Here is a 17,244-nt window from a genome sequence, read left to right as displayed (position 1 = left end):
TTTATTACCTTTTCACTTGGATGATATTTTAAGATGTATTGATTTAGTAATTTTTTAAGTAATACTCTTAATAATAGTCGTGAAAAAGTCGAAATATGAAATAATCGATAAAAAATATATTAGTAATTCTAATTGTAATTCCATATGTGTGCAACTAGATATAATATTCAGCAAATCTACCTTGTTTAAAACAAATATAAAATAATAATTATATTTGCAAAAATAAAATATAAAATAAATATAAAATAAATTCATACAAAATAATTTTTAAGCATTTATTTCACGATTCAAAGAATATAAAATAATGTTAAATATAAACCAAAATATATATATTATATAATTACTCTATAAATTGTTTTATATTATTTTATATTATTTTATCGCGTTAATTCAAAATGTCATTTTCAAAATCATTATAATTTATCTTCAATATATAGAGAATGTGTGATAACAAATTACAACAGTGTAACAAAATTTGATTTGCTTTCATATTTTATTTTTCATTATTATTAATCATCCTTTTATCATTTATATTGCATATATCGCTGGACTAATTATATATTAATAGTATAGCATATTAATATATGGAATACGTAGTTTAGAATTTTTTATCTTCTCGAAATTGCTCTTGCAGGAAAAATACAATAATTTAAAAGATATAGAATGAAGTCAACTTTTTTATGCGTGAAAAAGATTTAAAAAAACTTATGATTTAAATTATGATTTTGATTAAAAAAAAATATGTAGCATGTTTTAATTATTATAGATCCGCGACATTTTCACGTAAAATGTACAAATCAACAATAGACAGAAATAAACCGACCTTAAAAAGTTCGGGGTTGATTCGAGGCGAAATGTGACGTGAGCTTTACAAACGATTGGAGGCAGAGCGATGCCAAGTAGAGCGGTATAATAAGAACATAACAAGAAGGGAACGAAGTGGTTCCTCCTGCCATCTTGGGAAATGCCAAGCATCTGAAGACAGACGAAATTAATCCGCGAGTCTTCGCGTTTAAGGAGCTGTTGTTCGCGTTTGTTGTACATTGCGCTCGACAATTTTGAGAACACAATGTAGCGAACATCCAATTATCAATGAAAAATGGAGGGAGGAGTTGAAGGATACAAAACGTGGAAAAATCTGATAACAGGAAGGAAAAAATTGCGACAAGAGTAAATCGAGTTTTTTACTTTAATGCGAATTTTTCATCCATGATTTGCTATATTACGTTTATTTTTATGCGACAATGAGTTATCTTACGTGATAACTTATTATTGCATAATCTTTTTATTCAAGAGAACACTTTTTTCCCTCTCTGAGATAATAAACGAGACGTTTCGTGTAAAATTGTTGCTTCGACGAAAAAGACCTCGCTCAGACATACCGTTTGCGATTTCTCGAGTTTCTCGCCGTAGTTTCATTCTGACAAAGCATGCCGAACGACACGCGTAATCGTGAATTGATGAACGAAGAGATACACAGAATTGCAAACGGAAACGACACGGTTTGCGAGAGACACATTAATTACAAGGCATGTGCGTGCATCGCGGAAATTAATAGTAGCTCCAATTTATCCGGCTCATACTCGAGTAATCCCGGATCAGCGAGTGCTCCTTACGGCTGATTGCATCTCCGCGGAATATATCCATGCGAACGAAATCCTTTTTCTCGTCCCGGGTAATCGTGGCGTATCCTCTTAAGAGATCTTAACCCTTCGTAGGTGTCGCGATCTCACACTCGAAGTGACATTAATTATTCCGCTACTTCAGAGCGTCTTGAGATAATTAAAACGCTCTATAGCGATTCTAATGCGGCAAATGGCAACTATTATATCATTGCCTTGATAAAATCGATTATAAATTTCGTAGAATTTTCAACGTTACGATAACATTCAGTGAATGATTCCGGGTTTCACAATACGATTTTCAGATACTGGTAGAGATGAGGGAATATCGCAACGTTCGTACGGGTTACAGGAACGATAACGAGGACGGATTGCACAAATAGCTCCAGAGTATAATTACGGATGAAGAACTAAAGTGTGCTGCAGATAGTGTTAGCGTGAACTATGTACACGGAGTAAGAGGTACTCGATATATTTCGCCTCGAATTGCGTTTAACTGCATCGTGCGAAAACACCGATACGTGCACAAGAGTTATCCGCTTGCGATTGATGCATTGTATATGAATAAACTTTTGTTCAATTGTATAGGAAACTTCTCTTGAAAACATTTTTCCACTGAAGAGACCGATTGGTATTTATTAAAAATAATTGCATTTGCACGGATTTATATATTTGTGTGACAGTTGGACTTATTTAACAAGATTTGTTACGGTGTACAATTGTCGTTCGCGCTTAAAACGAATAGCATGTCCTTGTGACGCGGCCATAACATTGAATAACAGCTTGGAAATAATTTTTTGTTTAAAAAATCACATAAAACACATAAACGTAACAAATTTTAAAAAGCTATTTTTAACACTTATTTTCTTCGTAATATAACGATAAATTACAATATAAATTACATGCAAATAAGTAATATTCACAAGAGAGAGAAAGATCAATATTTTATAAGTAATATCGCGACAACTTTAAAAAGGGTAGTTTTAAAATACAAAAGTGGCGATTATGAATTCTCTGCGCGCATGAGAGAAATGATAATTCGCAATTCTCATTACTGTGCGATTTCATTTCTAACATAATTGCATGAGTCATTAGACGTCTGTAACGATCCTTTTCCTGCATATCACTTCGCGCGTTATCTTCACGACATGACTCTCGTGGCAATTGGATCCCTTGATAAAACGCGGATAGCTCGTAAGAATGAATAACTTCGGTTCAGGGAATTGTGGGCATGAAGCCAGAGAATGCGAAATACACGATTGTCAAAACATTTAACGTCATGCAAAGCACGTAGTTCGTTTCAACTTGTGCACTAATTATACGACAAAACCAAATTCTCTATTGATCCACTATCTACATTTATACGCATATCGTGATTTCGATTTGTATGTAAAATTTAAAATAAGTAAATTTAAAATCATTCATTGATCGATTTGCCCAATAAGGTTAAATATTTCCACACAAATTATTAGCTTTACATATTATTCAACAAAATCAATATATTCATATGAATACTCTTTTAAATTTTATAATTTCAACGCTTTGTATTGTATATATATACCTACCATATATTAATTATATTTTTTATTTTACGCGAGCATATTTTGAAAATTGTTAAAAAGAAGTAAATAATTAAAAATAAAACAGACTTGACAAACTAATCTTCAAAAATGCAAACAGATTTTTCCTATTTAATTTTTTTCCGCAGTTAATTTCATATAATAAACTTTGTTTTGGTAAATTTGTAATTTTATGACCTAATATTAAAAATATTATTATAAAAAGTTAAATTATGTATAATTATGTTATATTTCCTTGTCTCGTCATTCAAAAACTAAATAAAAGCTACGACAGTTCTGTACACAATTCTATATAATGAATACTTTATATAAAATTTCATGAAAGTTGACATTAAATTATTTTTTTATATATCGCCTTTAATGCTTAAAGAAAAAAATAAAATGCATCATTTCAGAAATTTAAAAGTTTTGTTTGTGTTTTGTTTTCTTGTTAAATAAATTACTATAACCGTTTGCTATGGTCGTTTTTAGTGGTGTAAATAAGTAAGTGTATGATTAGAAAAGTTTTATCAGCAATCCTTTGAACAGCACATGTGCTCAAATAGTTGACAGGCAAAGTAATAGTTAACTATGTGACATTAGAAAAGTTATATACAATTTACAAACTTTTAATGTAATATTATAGCAATGGAAAATTTTCCTGCAATGTGTAATTATTTTACAATTTATCTTATTTCTTTTATGAAAAATTTTAATTTATCTTAATTTACTTGAAATATGTTATTTAATTTTAATTTATTTTAAATATGTCATTTAAAATAAATATTGAATTTAGAAAAAAGATCTCTAAAGATTTGTTCTCTTATCTACTTTAGTATTTTAATCTCATCCACAATTGTCGTTGGCTTTCATCGTACCTACATTTTATTCGTTTCCATATCTATTCTACTTCTAGTTTCGTAAATCGAGAGAAGGACGTATCGTCCGAAAACAATAACGGTATTTCAAGCTCACAACACGCAGGTGCGAATGAATCGTAATTGAACGGCGCCGTCGTACAAGACAATCTTGCTTTGTATAACGCGGGTTTTTAATCCGATTCAACGTAACTAGAGCACAAGGACACGCTTCGCTCGTGCTCTGTTTAGCGGAAATACTTCATCGTTCACGCATCCTCGATGAGAGACTCTTCTAGTCGCGGAAACTGTTAGATATTTCCAAAGTTGCATACCACTTTGTGAGATAAATTTGCATACACAATTTACGAAACACGTATTACTAAGAAATTTGAAAAACATTTAATGTACAAAAATGGCGCAAATCTTATCTTAACTTTTTTACATGTAATTATTTTGACAAAGATTGGAATTGATAAAAATAAAAATATATGACATATACATGTATGCACGCAATTCGTAATTTTTTAATTGTATATTTATAAAAGTAACAAAAAAGAGAGAGAAGGAAAAAAGAAATTTTGAAAAATTAATTTACAAGAGCACAAATAAATGAATAAAATATATAATTCTTTAGATAATTTTATATAAAAATTTTATACCGGATTTTCGCTTGGAATTTTGCCCTTAAGATAGTTAATCTTAAAAATTCTGAATTTTTGTAAAGAAAGATAATACCAGATCAAATTCTTTAAAAAAAGAATCATCTACGTTCTACGAATTAGTCGTAGAATCTTGCATTCTACCTTTCACGTAGTTGGGATCCGAATTACAAGAGCACAAATACTCATGACTTAAATTACGATTGCATCTTTGCAAGCAATGCTAAGTACCTGAATTCACCACCGCAGCAACTTTCAACGCAATTCATGATGCAGCACTATCAGCTACGCTCGGTAGGCAAATGACACGCCAGACATGTGCTTCTCTGAGTGCATACTGTAATGTAGACTTGGGCAACATTCATTTTCCAGATAAACAACGGGAGTTGTTCGTCGCGAAAGAGACGTGATGTCAAGTGTTGACGAAACAAATCAAGCTATACTTCGTAACGTTATGCGTATACTGGTAAATGGCGAATGTAAAATGCAGTATATATCTGATAATATCGGTACACAAAGCTTATATTTATTCGATCACAAGTGCATCTTTCTTGATTAAATATTAACATTATAATAGATATGGAAAAATTGCATTGTAAAGTCCAGTAAAAAATTTCTTCGTATAATAATTATTGCAAGAATTTTTTATTATAGAAATATATGTATTTAGAAATTTAATATAATTTATCATGAAAAACGATATTAATGGAAATTAATATTTTTGCAGGAAGACTTTTGTGTGAGTATGTATGCTCTGTATTAATAAAAATTCATTTATTCTTTCACTTATTTTCATATGATATCATTGATCATCAGACATATAATACGTATTTAACGTTTTTTTTTTTTCGATTTTAATAGTTGAATATTCATCAGTAAAACACGATTCAAATTATTTCAATGAGAAACGGAACACAATAATGAAGGTGCGCAAGAGGCAGAACTGCCAAAGGATAGAATGTGTAATCGTCGAACAAAGGGCTATAATGTCAGGTACAATGACATAAATTGTGCGCGTGTACATATATATACACACACGTGTGTGTGTGTGTGTGTGTGTTACCGGTAAGAAACGCTAATTACTTTTTCTGACACACGCGCGCAAGCACGTATAAAATTGGATGTATACGAAGTGCCACGACATCTGACAGCGACAGGTTCTTTAATAAACCTGAAGAATAAACTCTTTCTTTTTTGTAAAATTGTAATAAAAGATCATCGCTGGTGTGAATCAGAAGTGTTTTTTAATTTCTATTAAATATCTTAGCAATTGAATATTACAGAAAATTTTTTAAAATAAAATATCCAACAAAAATTAATGGAAAACAAGCTTTCATCATCAGTTTACACATTCTCGAAATGTAATTTAAAAAGTTTTAAATTATTATGACAAACAATTTTTAAGTAGAGCTCAGAATTTTAATAAAAAATATAAATACGTAGCTTTCAATTTCAATTATCAAAAAAATTTTTTATTTCTCGATTTTAGAAGAGAAGAACGAGAGAGGATAATATTGCGGCCGCGCTGCAACCAACATGTTTATATCTAAAATATAAGCAAATATTATAATAAATATATAAATATAAATAAAAATATAAAATATAATAACTTCACTTTTATGCTTTTATACACACACAATTGTTACAATATATTTATATTATTTTGTCTTCATATATGTCATGTTATATTTTAATAAAATTTCTGTGTTGCAAATATATGTCAGTATTTTTTCTCGAATAATTTAAATTATTTAAGAGAAAAATTACAGTAAAACAAATTATCTATTTGTGTATCTGCAATAACATTTTAACTTGTATTTTTCAACCAATAAACTGCAAAAAATATATATTGCATAATTGGCTTTATAAATAATAAACATGCGGTAGATTTATCTTCCTTCCTTTCTTCAATTTATTAATGCACAAGTCAATTTTCCTTCATATTTATTTAAACTAAATAATTTTGCAAGAGAAACCTATGTACTGTGGGTACTTATAACTTCTGGAATTACGTGCGTAAGCGGTGGTTGATAATTTAAAGATTAATAGGAACGAGCGATAATAGCGGAACACTCGGTATAGATACACACATCGCGGAAACTAGTAGCAGGTTCCCCGGCCTGCTTGGATAAAGCTGGGTCGCGGTGCTATCGATCTCCACCCACCTGGAGACCTCTATACTCCTGCTCGCAGTCGATGGCTCGCAGGATGAGCGTTGGGCCTCAGGAGAAGGATAGGGTGTTAGGAGAGAGTTCGGAGGATATAAAGAGAAGATGTAAAGGGAAGATGAAGTAGAAAGATTGTGCGTATTTTATATATATATATATATATATATATATACATATATAGAATTACATATATTCAAGATACATCCCCGCAGGGCTTACAGTGGAAACGCACCCTCGACAATAATCGTTTCGTTGGAATGTCGAGGAAAACGAGTCGCGCCTGAGAGTAAGACGCGGACAAATCGACAGGGCCTAAGACGGATTTATTCGAGAGGGGTGCCGTCAATCGCGAAGTCACGCATCTCGATGAAGATCCTCGTGGCACATCATCAAAAACGATGACGAAAGCATCCACTTCAGCGGCAAATTAGATTACCGTGATTTAGTTTTTTTTAATTATCATTACACAGTACATTCAAAGATTACATTACACCAACATATTTATTATGAAATAATTATTTATAAAATTATTATTTATAAAATAAATGAAAATTTAATTGCGAAAAATTCTTTTTAATGTTGGACATTAGAATTATCTCATGTAACAACTGTAAGACTAAAAAAATAAAACTTGACTTATATACGTCATTTTGTATGATATATATTTCAAGTACGTTACTTATAAACCAAAATATTTTTTTTCCGTGTCCTGTCGTAATTTTTTAATGCTTAAACGTTTCGATATAGAAAAATCATTTACGAATCATTACTGTCTTTATTGAAATGTTTTACTTTTATCACGTCCCGTCCCAGCATCAACACACTCGAGTGTAGAGGATTTACTTAAAGCTCGAATTTGAAATTCAACTGACCGACTTTGAGATTTTAAATTTAAATTTTGGTAGGATTTTAAGTCGTCACGACGCAATCGGGTTAAGTGTTACGGTGAAATTTCGATAATGCAAATGGATAGTCGAGTCAAAGTGAGCTACATTTTCAGAGAAAAAATATTTGGTTTCTATAGTCCCTAAACTGTGCTCGTTGTTTTATTTCTATTTTTGGAAAAGCCATCTACATTTGCAGTACAACACAATTATTTTATCTAATTTTCGCAGCTGGTGATTGAAAACGTTTTAACGTTTGTACTAAATCAAATTATGTGATCGGAATATTTCAAATTTAACTTAATATGTTTTTCAAACATATAACTAACAATCTCCAATATTATTGAAATTTACTGCATAATTATAATAAATTATGTAAATTTTTACAACATAAAGAGAAGCGTGTTTCTCGGTATAACAAATGCAAAATATTAGTGGACGTAGTTCAACCAAAAGCAAACAAAATCAGCTTTTGTCAGCTTAAGCCTCTCTTTATAAAGAATAAACTTTTATCAGTTTAAAAAAATAAAAAAAGATGTATAGATATTTTGTGTCCCAAATAATAATAAAAAAAATGTAAGTTTTTAGAAAAATCAATTCTATATTGTATAATTATATACATTTATATTTCTGAAAGTAATTTTACTTTCAGAAAAAACAAGTATTAACTGTGTTTATTTTATGTTAATCGCTTCTCTAAAAAGATAATATCGAATTTTATATGTCGAAATATTTGCATAAACACCGCTTAATACCGATTAAACACCGAAATATTTGATATCGTTTTCTATTCAATATTGAATAAATTGCACCAATGATAAAATTCCAACTTATAATGCCCGTATTTGCAATCGTATAAATATGAATAAAAGTGACATTTTCTCTCAATGACATTTAACTAGAGAAAAAATGACTAGCATATCTAGAATTTAATTTTTATAATAAAATTATAATGACTCAACAATAGCATTTCCTAGTTTTTTATATCTCTTCGAAAAAATTCTATAATTCTAATATTATAATTTGCTTATGATTATATGTTCGCTAGACTTTTATAATATTCGATATTTCTTATATAAATGCATTATTTTTTATTTTCTCTCTGAGTAATTTTATATATTTTCATGTAAAAGCCTTTATAAAATATATACAATTAATTATATAAAGCATGTACGTAAAATTTGTTCTGATATGAAAAATGTTTTTAAAAATTTAACAAATATAATTTTAACAAATTTAATAATATAAAGCAAAAATTAGAAATGCTTTCAAATTTAAAGAATATTAAATATATACAATAAATATGATATCAATGATCTAAAACTAAAGTAGATCGAGTTAATTTCAAAATAGATATAAAGTTTAATGAATTTTTATGTAACATAAAATTGTAGCCACAACCGTTGCCTTGAAATATATTGGTTCAATCAATTATTTTGATCCCTGACTGGCTATAGAGCATCATCTCTTTTTAGTGGAGTTATTTCGTCATTAGTCTCATCAGCTGTATCGCTCAAGGCAGATTGCGAATGGGTCGATGGTGGAATATTTAGATTATAGTTCTCTCTTGTGAAAGATACGAGCGCGTTGATAAGAGATAATTGAAACGATAGTTTATGCAGTTTATGTGTCTCTCCGTATGTGTGCGTGTGCATAAAATCGAGCACACGCCTCGCCTCGAATAACATGCAAATCCACGAGGGGTTCATAGAAGTACATCAACATGTTCCGCCAGTGCGTAAGTTTCCCTCTCTTTTATTACTCATCTGTTATATGTATGTGGTGCTCCAATGGCGTGGAATACATCGATGTAAAAAGGGTAAAACGGAGGCGGACACGCCGGCTGAGAATGGAAAATATATTCCATAAGACGCGCAGAGAGAGAGAGAGCTGCGTCACAGCGGCGTGACCAATATAATAAAAAAAGTCGCTCTCGTCGAGAGGAGATGATCACTTCCGTGGCTGGTTTTTTGTAATTCTTCTCCCCTCCGCCCCTCCTCTATCGCGCCCGCGATAAGTAAGTCGATTGAGCCTACGTCGAAAGTATATTTTTATAACGTCGCAATTTTTCGTCGCGATGTTATTCGCGACAAAAATGTAATGCATATACAAGTATGAGATTGTATCGCGGATTATCACATCTCTACTATTTTTATAGCGCTTTGAGATTGTAGGACACAATAATTTGTAAAGAAAATTTAGAATAATGTAAAATGTTGCTGTTTAAATAATGCTCAGCCTGTCTATGATAATGTTACTATTCATGATACAATCAACAAGATATTGTCATTTCTTATTCTTCTTATTATTATAATTATCTTTTATTATTATCATAACTATATATATTATCAATTTTATATTATTTGAAATGTTTTATGCTCTTATTACATTTCCTTGTTACGTTCTTATTAAGAAAATTAAGATGCCAGAAAATCACAAAATTACGAGATCTCTGCTTTTTTTAATTTTCATTCATCAAATAATATACAATCATAAAGTTGACATTTCCCGAATTCTTAATTACACAATTATCCCAAAAATACAATCTTATAAGCTCTCACATAAATTGCATAAAATACTTTATTCCGTATCAAATGAAATAATCCTGTCGCATATATTTATCCTATGCTTTATCTTCCAAAAGCATGAGAAGACCGATAATCCCGTTGAAACTATCAGTCTTTTGCTATTGTATCGAGCATTATTACTCTCTTGTTATTGTAACAATGTCGTTTGGGGCTGACGAAAACACACTGGAATAATTAAAAAAAAAGAAAAAGAAAAGCGCGAAAAAACGCGGTGGCATCGTGACGGAGATGTTCGTTTCTACAAGCGAAATATCGCGCGACGCGAAGGTTTATTATCGCGAGAAGAGAGCGCGAAATGATTTCGCGTTATTTATATCCGCGCGTAAACGCTGTTACCCGCGAATAAATCCTCGAGCAACGGCATTAAAACGCGGATTCTCACCGCCGGAGGGAAAATATGCGCGAAACGTGTTTATACGGTGCTGTTCCGCGCTGTCAAATATTTATATGCTGAGCTTTATCTTCAAAGGATTCATCCGCTATGTAGCCCGGGAATGCTGATAAACGCGTATCGATCGCGAGAGAAAGAGAGAGAGAGAGAGAAAGGGAGAGAAAGAGAGAGAGGCAGTAGGTCTGATTATTTCTGCTTAGCGAGAAACTCGGTAAACATCGGCAGTGCTGGAGAAAGAGAAGCTATATAGCTCGTCGCGAAATCGCTTGTAGTGCGAAATTCATCGACTCGTCCGAAGTAAACTCTCCCAAATACCATTTGTCGTGGTTCGATTAAAACCTCAGCAGCTCTACTCAAAGTGAAATAGAAATGCCTGTTGAAGACCTAACAATTGCATTCAGGTGCTACACTTAACACTACATGATTTGAATCTAAGTTTCTTATTGTTGTTTATAGATAGTATGTATCAGCTAATGAATTTAACTTTCAACGACCACGATAAATATTTAGTTAGATAAATCAATTAAATCAGCGAGACAAAATGTAAGAAATTAGTAACTATTAAAAATTACAAAAAATTGTATCTATAAAATATATTGAAAAGAATTTTATTTAAATTTTTTAAATATTACTCACATTAATTTTAAATACTATTAATAGAATCTTTAAAGTAGACTGTGCAAGTATTATAAAAGTAAATTATTCTTTCCTCTGGCGTGTTTGAAAAATTATTAAAATCAAAATCAGCGAAGATACAATAAAAGAGAAAATTTACTGATGTTCAAAGAAATCGTTTAGAGCTTAAAATATTAATAAATTAAACCTTATACCTTGCCTATATAGTAAATTGTTATATATTTTTTGTCCGATATATGTATAGACACAATTGATATATATTTAAAATATTAAATAAATAAATTTAAATCTTTAAAATGTTAAATAAATAAATTTAAATAATAAGCACATAAACAATAATATATTTTTTCCAGTATAAAAGATGAAATTGTGTACTTAATAAATTTTCTTAACGATGATTAATATTAATTTCATGTCATTGCTGAATATGAATTGTAGCAAAATATTGATCAAATAAAATTATTATGCAAAGCGAGATAAAAGCTTTGCATTATGATTACTGTACCCCAAGAAGCTTAAACCATCGATTCAATAATGTTATTTCTTTGATATTTTTCGATACAAAAATAAATATAATATTAAATATTTTAAATTTCAATCGTTTTATAGGAGTTTAATATAATTAAATAATACAAGAGACAAGTAAAGTTTAAATAATGTTATATAGCATTGAACTTAATATGAGTATTCCCAGCTGATATTATCGACATTCGATCATCGGAGCTCCATTAATCTGACATTTCCCATTCCGAGAAATCAAATTCAAATGTATGGCATAATTAAGTGTTGTTACGTTATTATTTTAAGCTAACGTTATTATTCTACGTCATTATTCCAATTATTACTTTTATAAATTAGCAAGAAATTGATATTGAAAATGAAGATGACGAATTGACCATTATGTTGTGATATCCTCATTTTCCAAAATATATCAAATCTAACAAAATGTTAAATGTCAGCATTTCCACTCTTCTCTCTTAATATCATTTTACTGCAAATTGTTAGGAACCATAAATTTACGATTGGGATAAAAAATTAGCACTAAATTAGTATTTAATTATATTATACATCCGAATTTAATTTCTCATGGTAGAGATGATGGATCAACAGAGCCGATCATCGGTCTACGGAAACAATACTGTATCCAGCAATACAGTATCCGGCCTGAATCGGGAATCGTTTATGATAATCTCGCGCTTAAGAACACGCGATGGAACATAATTCTAGGATAAAGCCCAAAATAATTGAGACGGTCATTCCATTGTAAAGGGAACAGACACGCCTCATTCACGAATGCGCCGAGAGAAATCAATAGCCGACGTCTCCGCGACAATGTCCGAACGTAGGCAAGTTATGACGCGCGCGCGCTACCAAGGCGACTGTGAATTTAGAAATTGGGGCAGCGACTATGATTAATCGAAAACTTGTAGCGCTTACGCTCACGCGCCTGCCCTGATTGAAACGTAACGGCCGCCTACACAGCTTAGGGATGCGTGAGATTACCAATGTTTAGATCAGGCATCAGCAACAATGTTGATGAAACGTAATAGGAGAAGATGAAATATAGGAGTTGCAAGCAAAACTATTCGAATCATTCAATGTTGTTCAGATGCATTTAAACTCGATAGATAAAATTAAATCATTATATATATATTTTTTATGTTTGATATATGTGATACATCTTGAGTTTTTAATATATCGTTAAATCTTTATTTAAATTTAATGTGATTCAAACTACTTAATCTCCCTAAATATTTTAAATCAAATGTGTGTGTTTCATTTAAACTTTTCATAAGTTTCAAAAAAAACTTACGATTATTTCAATAAACATCGAAAAGATATTTAAATATTATTAGTATTAAAAGAATATAAAAATTTTATATTTATCCTCATTATCTATGTGAAACGTCTGAATAATTTAAATCCAAGTATATAAAATCATTAATTAAAAAGATTCCAAGAGATTAAGCTTCGAGACTTTCTATTATAATGGAGTCAAATGCATCCTCACTGCAGATATCGTATACAATTTTCATAAAGTTTTGAACAGTGTATAATATATGTGCACACGATTGTTCTGTCGCTTTCTTTTTTAATTTCTTATAAGCACTCACTTCTTGAATTCATTATAAAAGTACGAAATCAAAGGTCAAGAAAATCAAAATTTCTTTCAGTTTCATTAATATTAAATGAGATTTATCATTTATCTCGTTTATCTATGTCAAAAGTTTCAAAATTGATAATAAAATTAATTAAATATCATTTCGTTTAAAAAACAATATTCATAATTTGAAAAATTAATTTTAAGAAACATTCGTGAATTACATGCACATTTATTGTTATTTGTATAGAAGAATATACCTCATCTATTATATATTTTTGATAAAATAAGTGTGATATAAACTACATAAATTAGTAAGTGGTAGAAGGATTAACTTTGTTAGGACTCTGATTCGTATACTGACCTCTTAATCTGTTTTAATAATAAAATATTTTAGTAATAAGAAAAATCTTTGTAATTAGAAATATAGTATTGCATACATATTAAATATCAACAACTTATCAATGTTTACATTATTAATTTGCATTACAATAATACTATAGATTTTTGCAAGAAATTATTTATGTAGCTATATAATTTTATTGTATACAGCAATAAAATATTTGAAGGCAATATTTAATTTAAATTTCAAAAGCATTATAAAAATATTTCTGCGATATTTCAAATAAACGAATTATTGTTCATCAAACGAACTATTGTGCATATGTATCGTTTGATATTCTTTATCGAATATATAAATAATTGCGAGTAAATGGATGCACTAATAAATCCATTACCACACATAACACGATCGTGTCATTGATTGCGCCACTCGTTAACTATTTCTTTTAACAGGACACGTCGCAGCGGCCGATGATGAAACTGCGTTTCGAAACGCACGTCAAAGCGTGATGCAATGTGACGCGAAGCTAGGAACCGCCGTTGGTCGCACGAATGTATTGCAAAAGTTATGTAGCACGATTGACATGGCGACTATTGCGGAAATATGTTCCTGAAAATTTCATTCAACGTGTCGCCGCGGCAACCGTGCGCGTGACCAACGTTTTGAAAAATTCGCATCTTACCTTTCTTGATGTTTCGCACCACGCCCGACACCACGACATCTTCCTGGAACAAACAAATAAGTGTTTCGTGAGAGAAAAGTTGGCAATAGTCATTTCTTTCTGGCGAGAAGAAATCTTTGTCTTGTAAGTTCATTCAAGATAGGTAACTTTGTTTCTTGTTTTCGCTCTGGCTTTTCTATCTATTTAACACATACGCGTGCGTTGTGTGCATGTGTGTGTATAACAGTTCTTATAAATTACATTATTATAATCACAAAAATTAAATCTTTAAGAGTATTAAAAATTAATATAAAATTAACGAGGACTCAATCACACTGTGACAATCATTGTACATTTCATTAGGAATATATTGCGGCAATACAGTAAATATAATTTTAGGAAATGTTTTAGAAATATATGTATTGAAATAATACTAGCAATATAAGAAAAAAAGTAATATACATTTAGAAATACTTTTTAATTTTGTGGCAATACTGGCAATATTGACAATAAAATAATAATAGAAACACCAACAATAAAAAAGCAATACAATGGCAATGTTAACAATAAAATGTATTGTATTGCCAAAAATTGCAATCATGTATATTTTTTGAGTGGTTGACCCCTCAAAAATTAATATTTTAAAATTATAGAAATGCAATTTTTCTGATTAAAGTTTATAGAATATAAACTTCGATAATATTATCGATTACTATTAAAACTAAGTCTTATAATTAAAAATTTTTATCTTTTTCCGTCATTTTTAAAGATTAATAATATATTTCAGCTTCACATAATTTCTCTTATATGAATATGTATATAATCTTGTAAAAGAACCAACTTGTGCCGGACTGATTAGATTTATTCATCGAATATATTCTCTCTTTTTCGGTAACACGATATGAATGCAGATTTTATCAGCGAGTTGCCCCATCGATGCTTTTATATAGCATTGCCTGAATGATGCGGATTCATCGCATATATGCTCAAAAAAACGAATAATCCTAAAAATCCATTTTTTTAAAACGCTGCCAACTTGCATTAACTTTCATTAAAAAGAGAATTGCCAAGAAAAAATGATGCATTAATTTATATTAATAAAATTCCAATTATTCTATCTAGTAATAAAATTTGGAATTTAATCCATAATTGAAAAATGATAAAATTTCCATCAAATTCAACAAAGAATTATGTGTATTTTATGCGTATGGATTTTTTAGGATATTCTGAATATGTGTTAACAAACGACGAGAGTTCCTCCGAAATTTAACGTGAAACGTTTGTGCTTTATCACGCGAATAATTAAATAGATAAATCAGAGATTACAACAGGGCGCTCCTCTAAATTTCACCGCATTGCGTAGTGTTTACCAGATATCGGAAATGTGCGCAATCGTTTTCGGCAAAAGCGAACTACATTGATTCCGGTAGATTATAACATTTATGCGCGTTTTGTGGTCATCGGCAGGATGGTCATACTCGTTATTCATCTATTTATCGTATTGCTATCGATTGAAACATTATCATGACTACGCAGTGATATGATACATTCGTTTAACAGCGATGATATTGTCAAGATTACGATCACCGAAATAAATTATCTTATCACCGCTCATATATGTAAAACACAAAATAGAGAAAATCAACGAAATTTTTAATACATAATTAATATCATATATAATTTCCCGCGTCTCAAATATCTTACTATCATATCTCAAATTGCTAAACATTAGTATCATTTCATTAATATCGTCATAATTTTTCACGCTATATTTAGATAAATATGTTTTTAAAAACTTTGCAAAAAATATTATTGTATAAAATATATTTAATGATATAAATGTATAAAAATGATAGAAATCTGAAACAAAAAATAGTACATGACGTATAGCTAATTTTCATCCGATATATGAAATTGATTTCATTTTTATTAATTTATACTTAAATGTTTCGTGGCAATAAAATATTTTATTACATGCGTCACGACACAATTATATATATTTCAAATTTATAATATTTCAAATTAATACATATGCACAATTTAGATAAAACGTAGATTATTGAAGCGTAATAGATTTAGAATATTGGTTAACGCGTACGGCAAAAGTTCGTACTAAAAAATGATAAACCCGCTTTTATACGCGCTACAAGAGCAACTACTATGACGTGTATACGATGAATGAGCAAAAACCTGAGTCTCTCTCGCGATGAAGGGATAAATTCACTTAAAACCTCATCCATTATACCACTTTCTTCCACGAGCACTCGTGTTTTCCGCACAGTTATTTAAAAACCGGAAATCCATTTCGCTCTGCAGTTCACCCCATACTTTTACACGCGGTTTCGCAATAATCTCCGCAGTTTCGCAAGCTGTACCAGCGGACTCATTATTTTTCCTCTGTGGAAGAGAAGACGCAATATACTTTAGGATGGATACACGTTTCGACATTTTTATGTTCTTCTGCGCAAGAGAAGAAGTCGAATTCTACTAAATGAACAATACTTATGTTGCCGTTCGTTCAGTTTATCAATTTAACAGAAACTTAAACTTCCTTATACGTTATATAAAGAAACGATTTATATATACGTCGGCGTCTCGGAACGAGTGTAGCATTTTAAATTTAAGTAAGATGCATTCGAGAACAATTATACGAAATTCTCAGAAGTTGTACACTCAAAATTGAAGCATATTAAAATGTATTAAATTGTAATCTGAACCAACATTTAAATATTAAATGTGAAACGTAAATTAAATATTGTTTGTCATGAATCC

At 30.3% G+C, this 17,244-nt stretch overlaps 2 protein-coding genes across 7 annotated transcripts in view; both read right to left on the bottom strand.

Annotated features, from left to right (window-relative positions):
• Nca (neurocalcin homolog) overlaps nt 1-17,244 on the bottom strand; it is a 149,922-nt gene that overhangs the window by 96,538 nt on the left and 36,140 nt on the right. The window lies entirely within an intron of this gene.
• Nucleotides 1-17,244, bottom strand: part of LOC145971776 (neuronal calcium sensor 2) — a 130,339-nt gene that overhangs the window by 77,095 nt on the left and 36,000 nt on the right. For 4 of the 6 annotated variants that reach the window (XM_083099815.1, XM_083099813.1, XM_083099817.1 and 1 more), the window contains exon 2: nt 14,494-14,536. The gene's annotated coding sequence lies outside the window, so the exon portion shown is untranslated. Of the gene's footprint in view, nt 1-14,493; nt 14,537-16,662; nt 16,870-17,244 lie in introns of all 6 variants that reach the window. The other 2 variants (XM_083099810.1, XM_083099812.1) reach the window with 1 other exon arrangement.

Source organism: Camponotus vicinus, unplaced genomic scaffold, assembly GCF_025532165.1.
Source record: "Camponotus vicinus isolate PSW18456_S1 unplaced genomic scaffold, iyCamVici1.0 SCAF_5, whole genome shotgun sequence".
Lineage (NCBI taxonomy): Eukaryota > Metazoa > Arthropoda > Insecta > Hymenoptera > Formicidae > Camponotus > Camponotus vicinus.
This window is presented reverse-complemented; position numbering and strand designations above follow the sequence as displayed.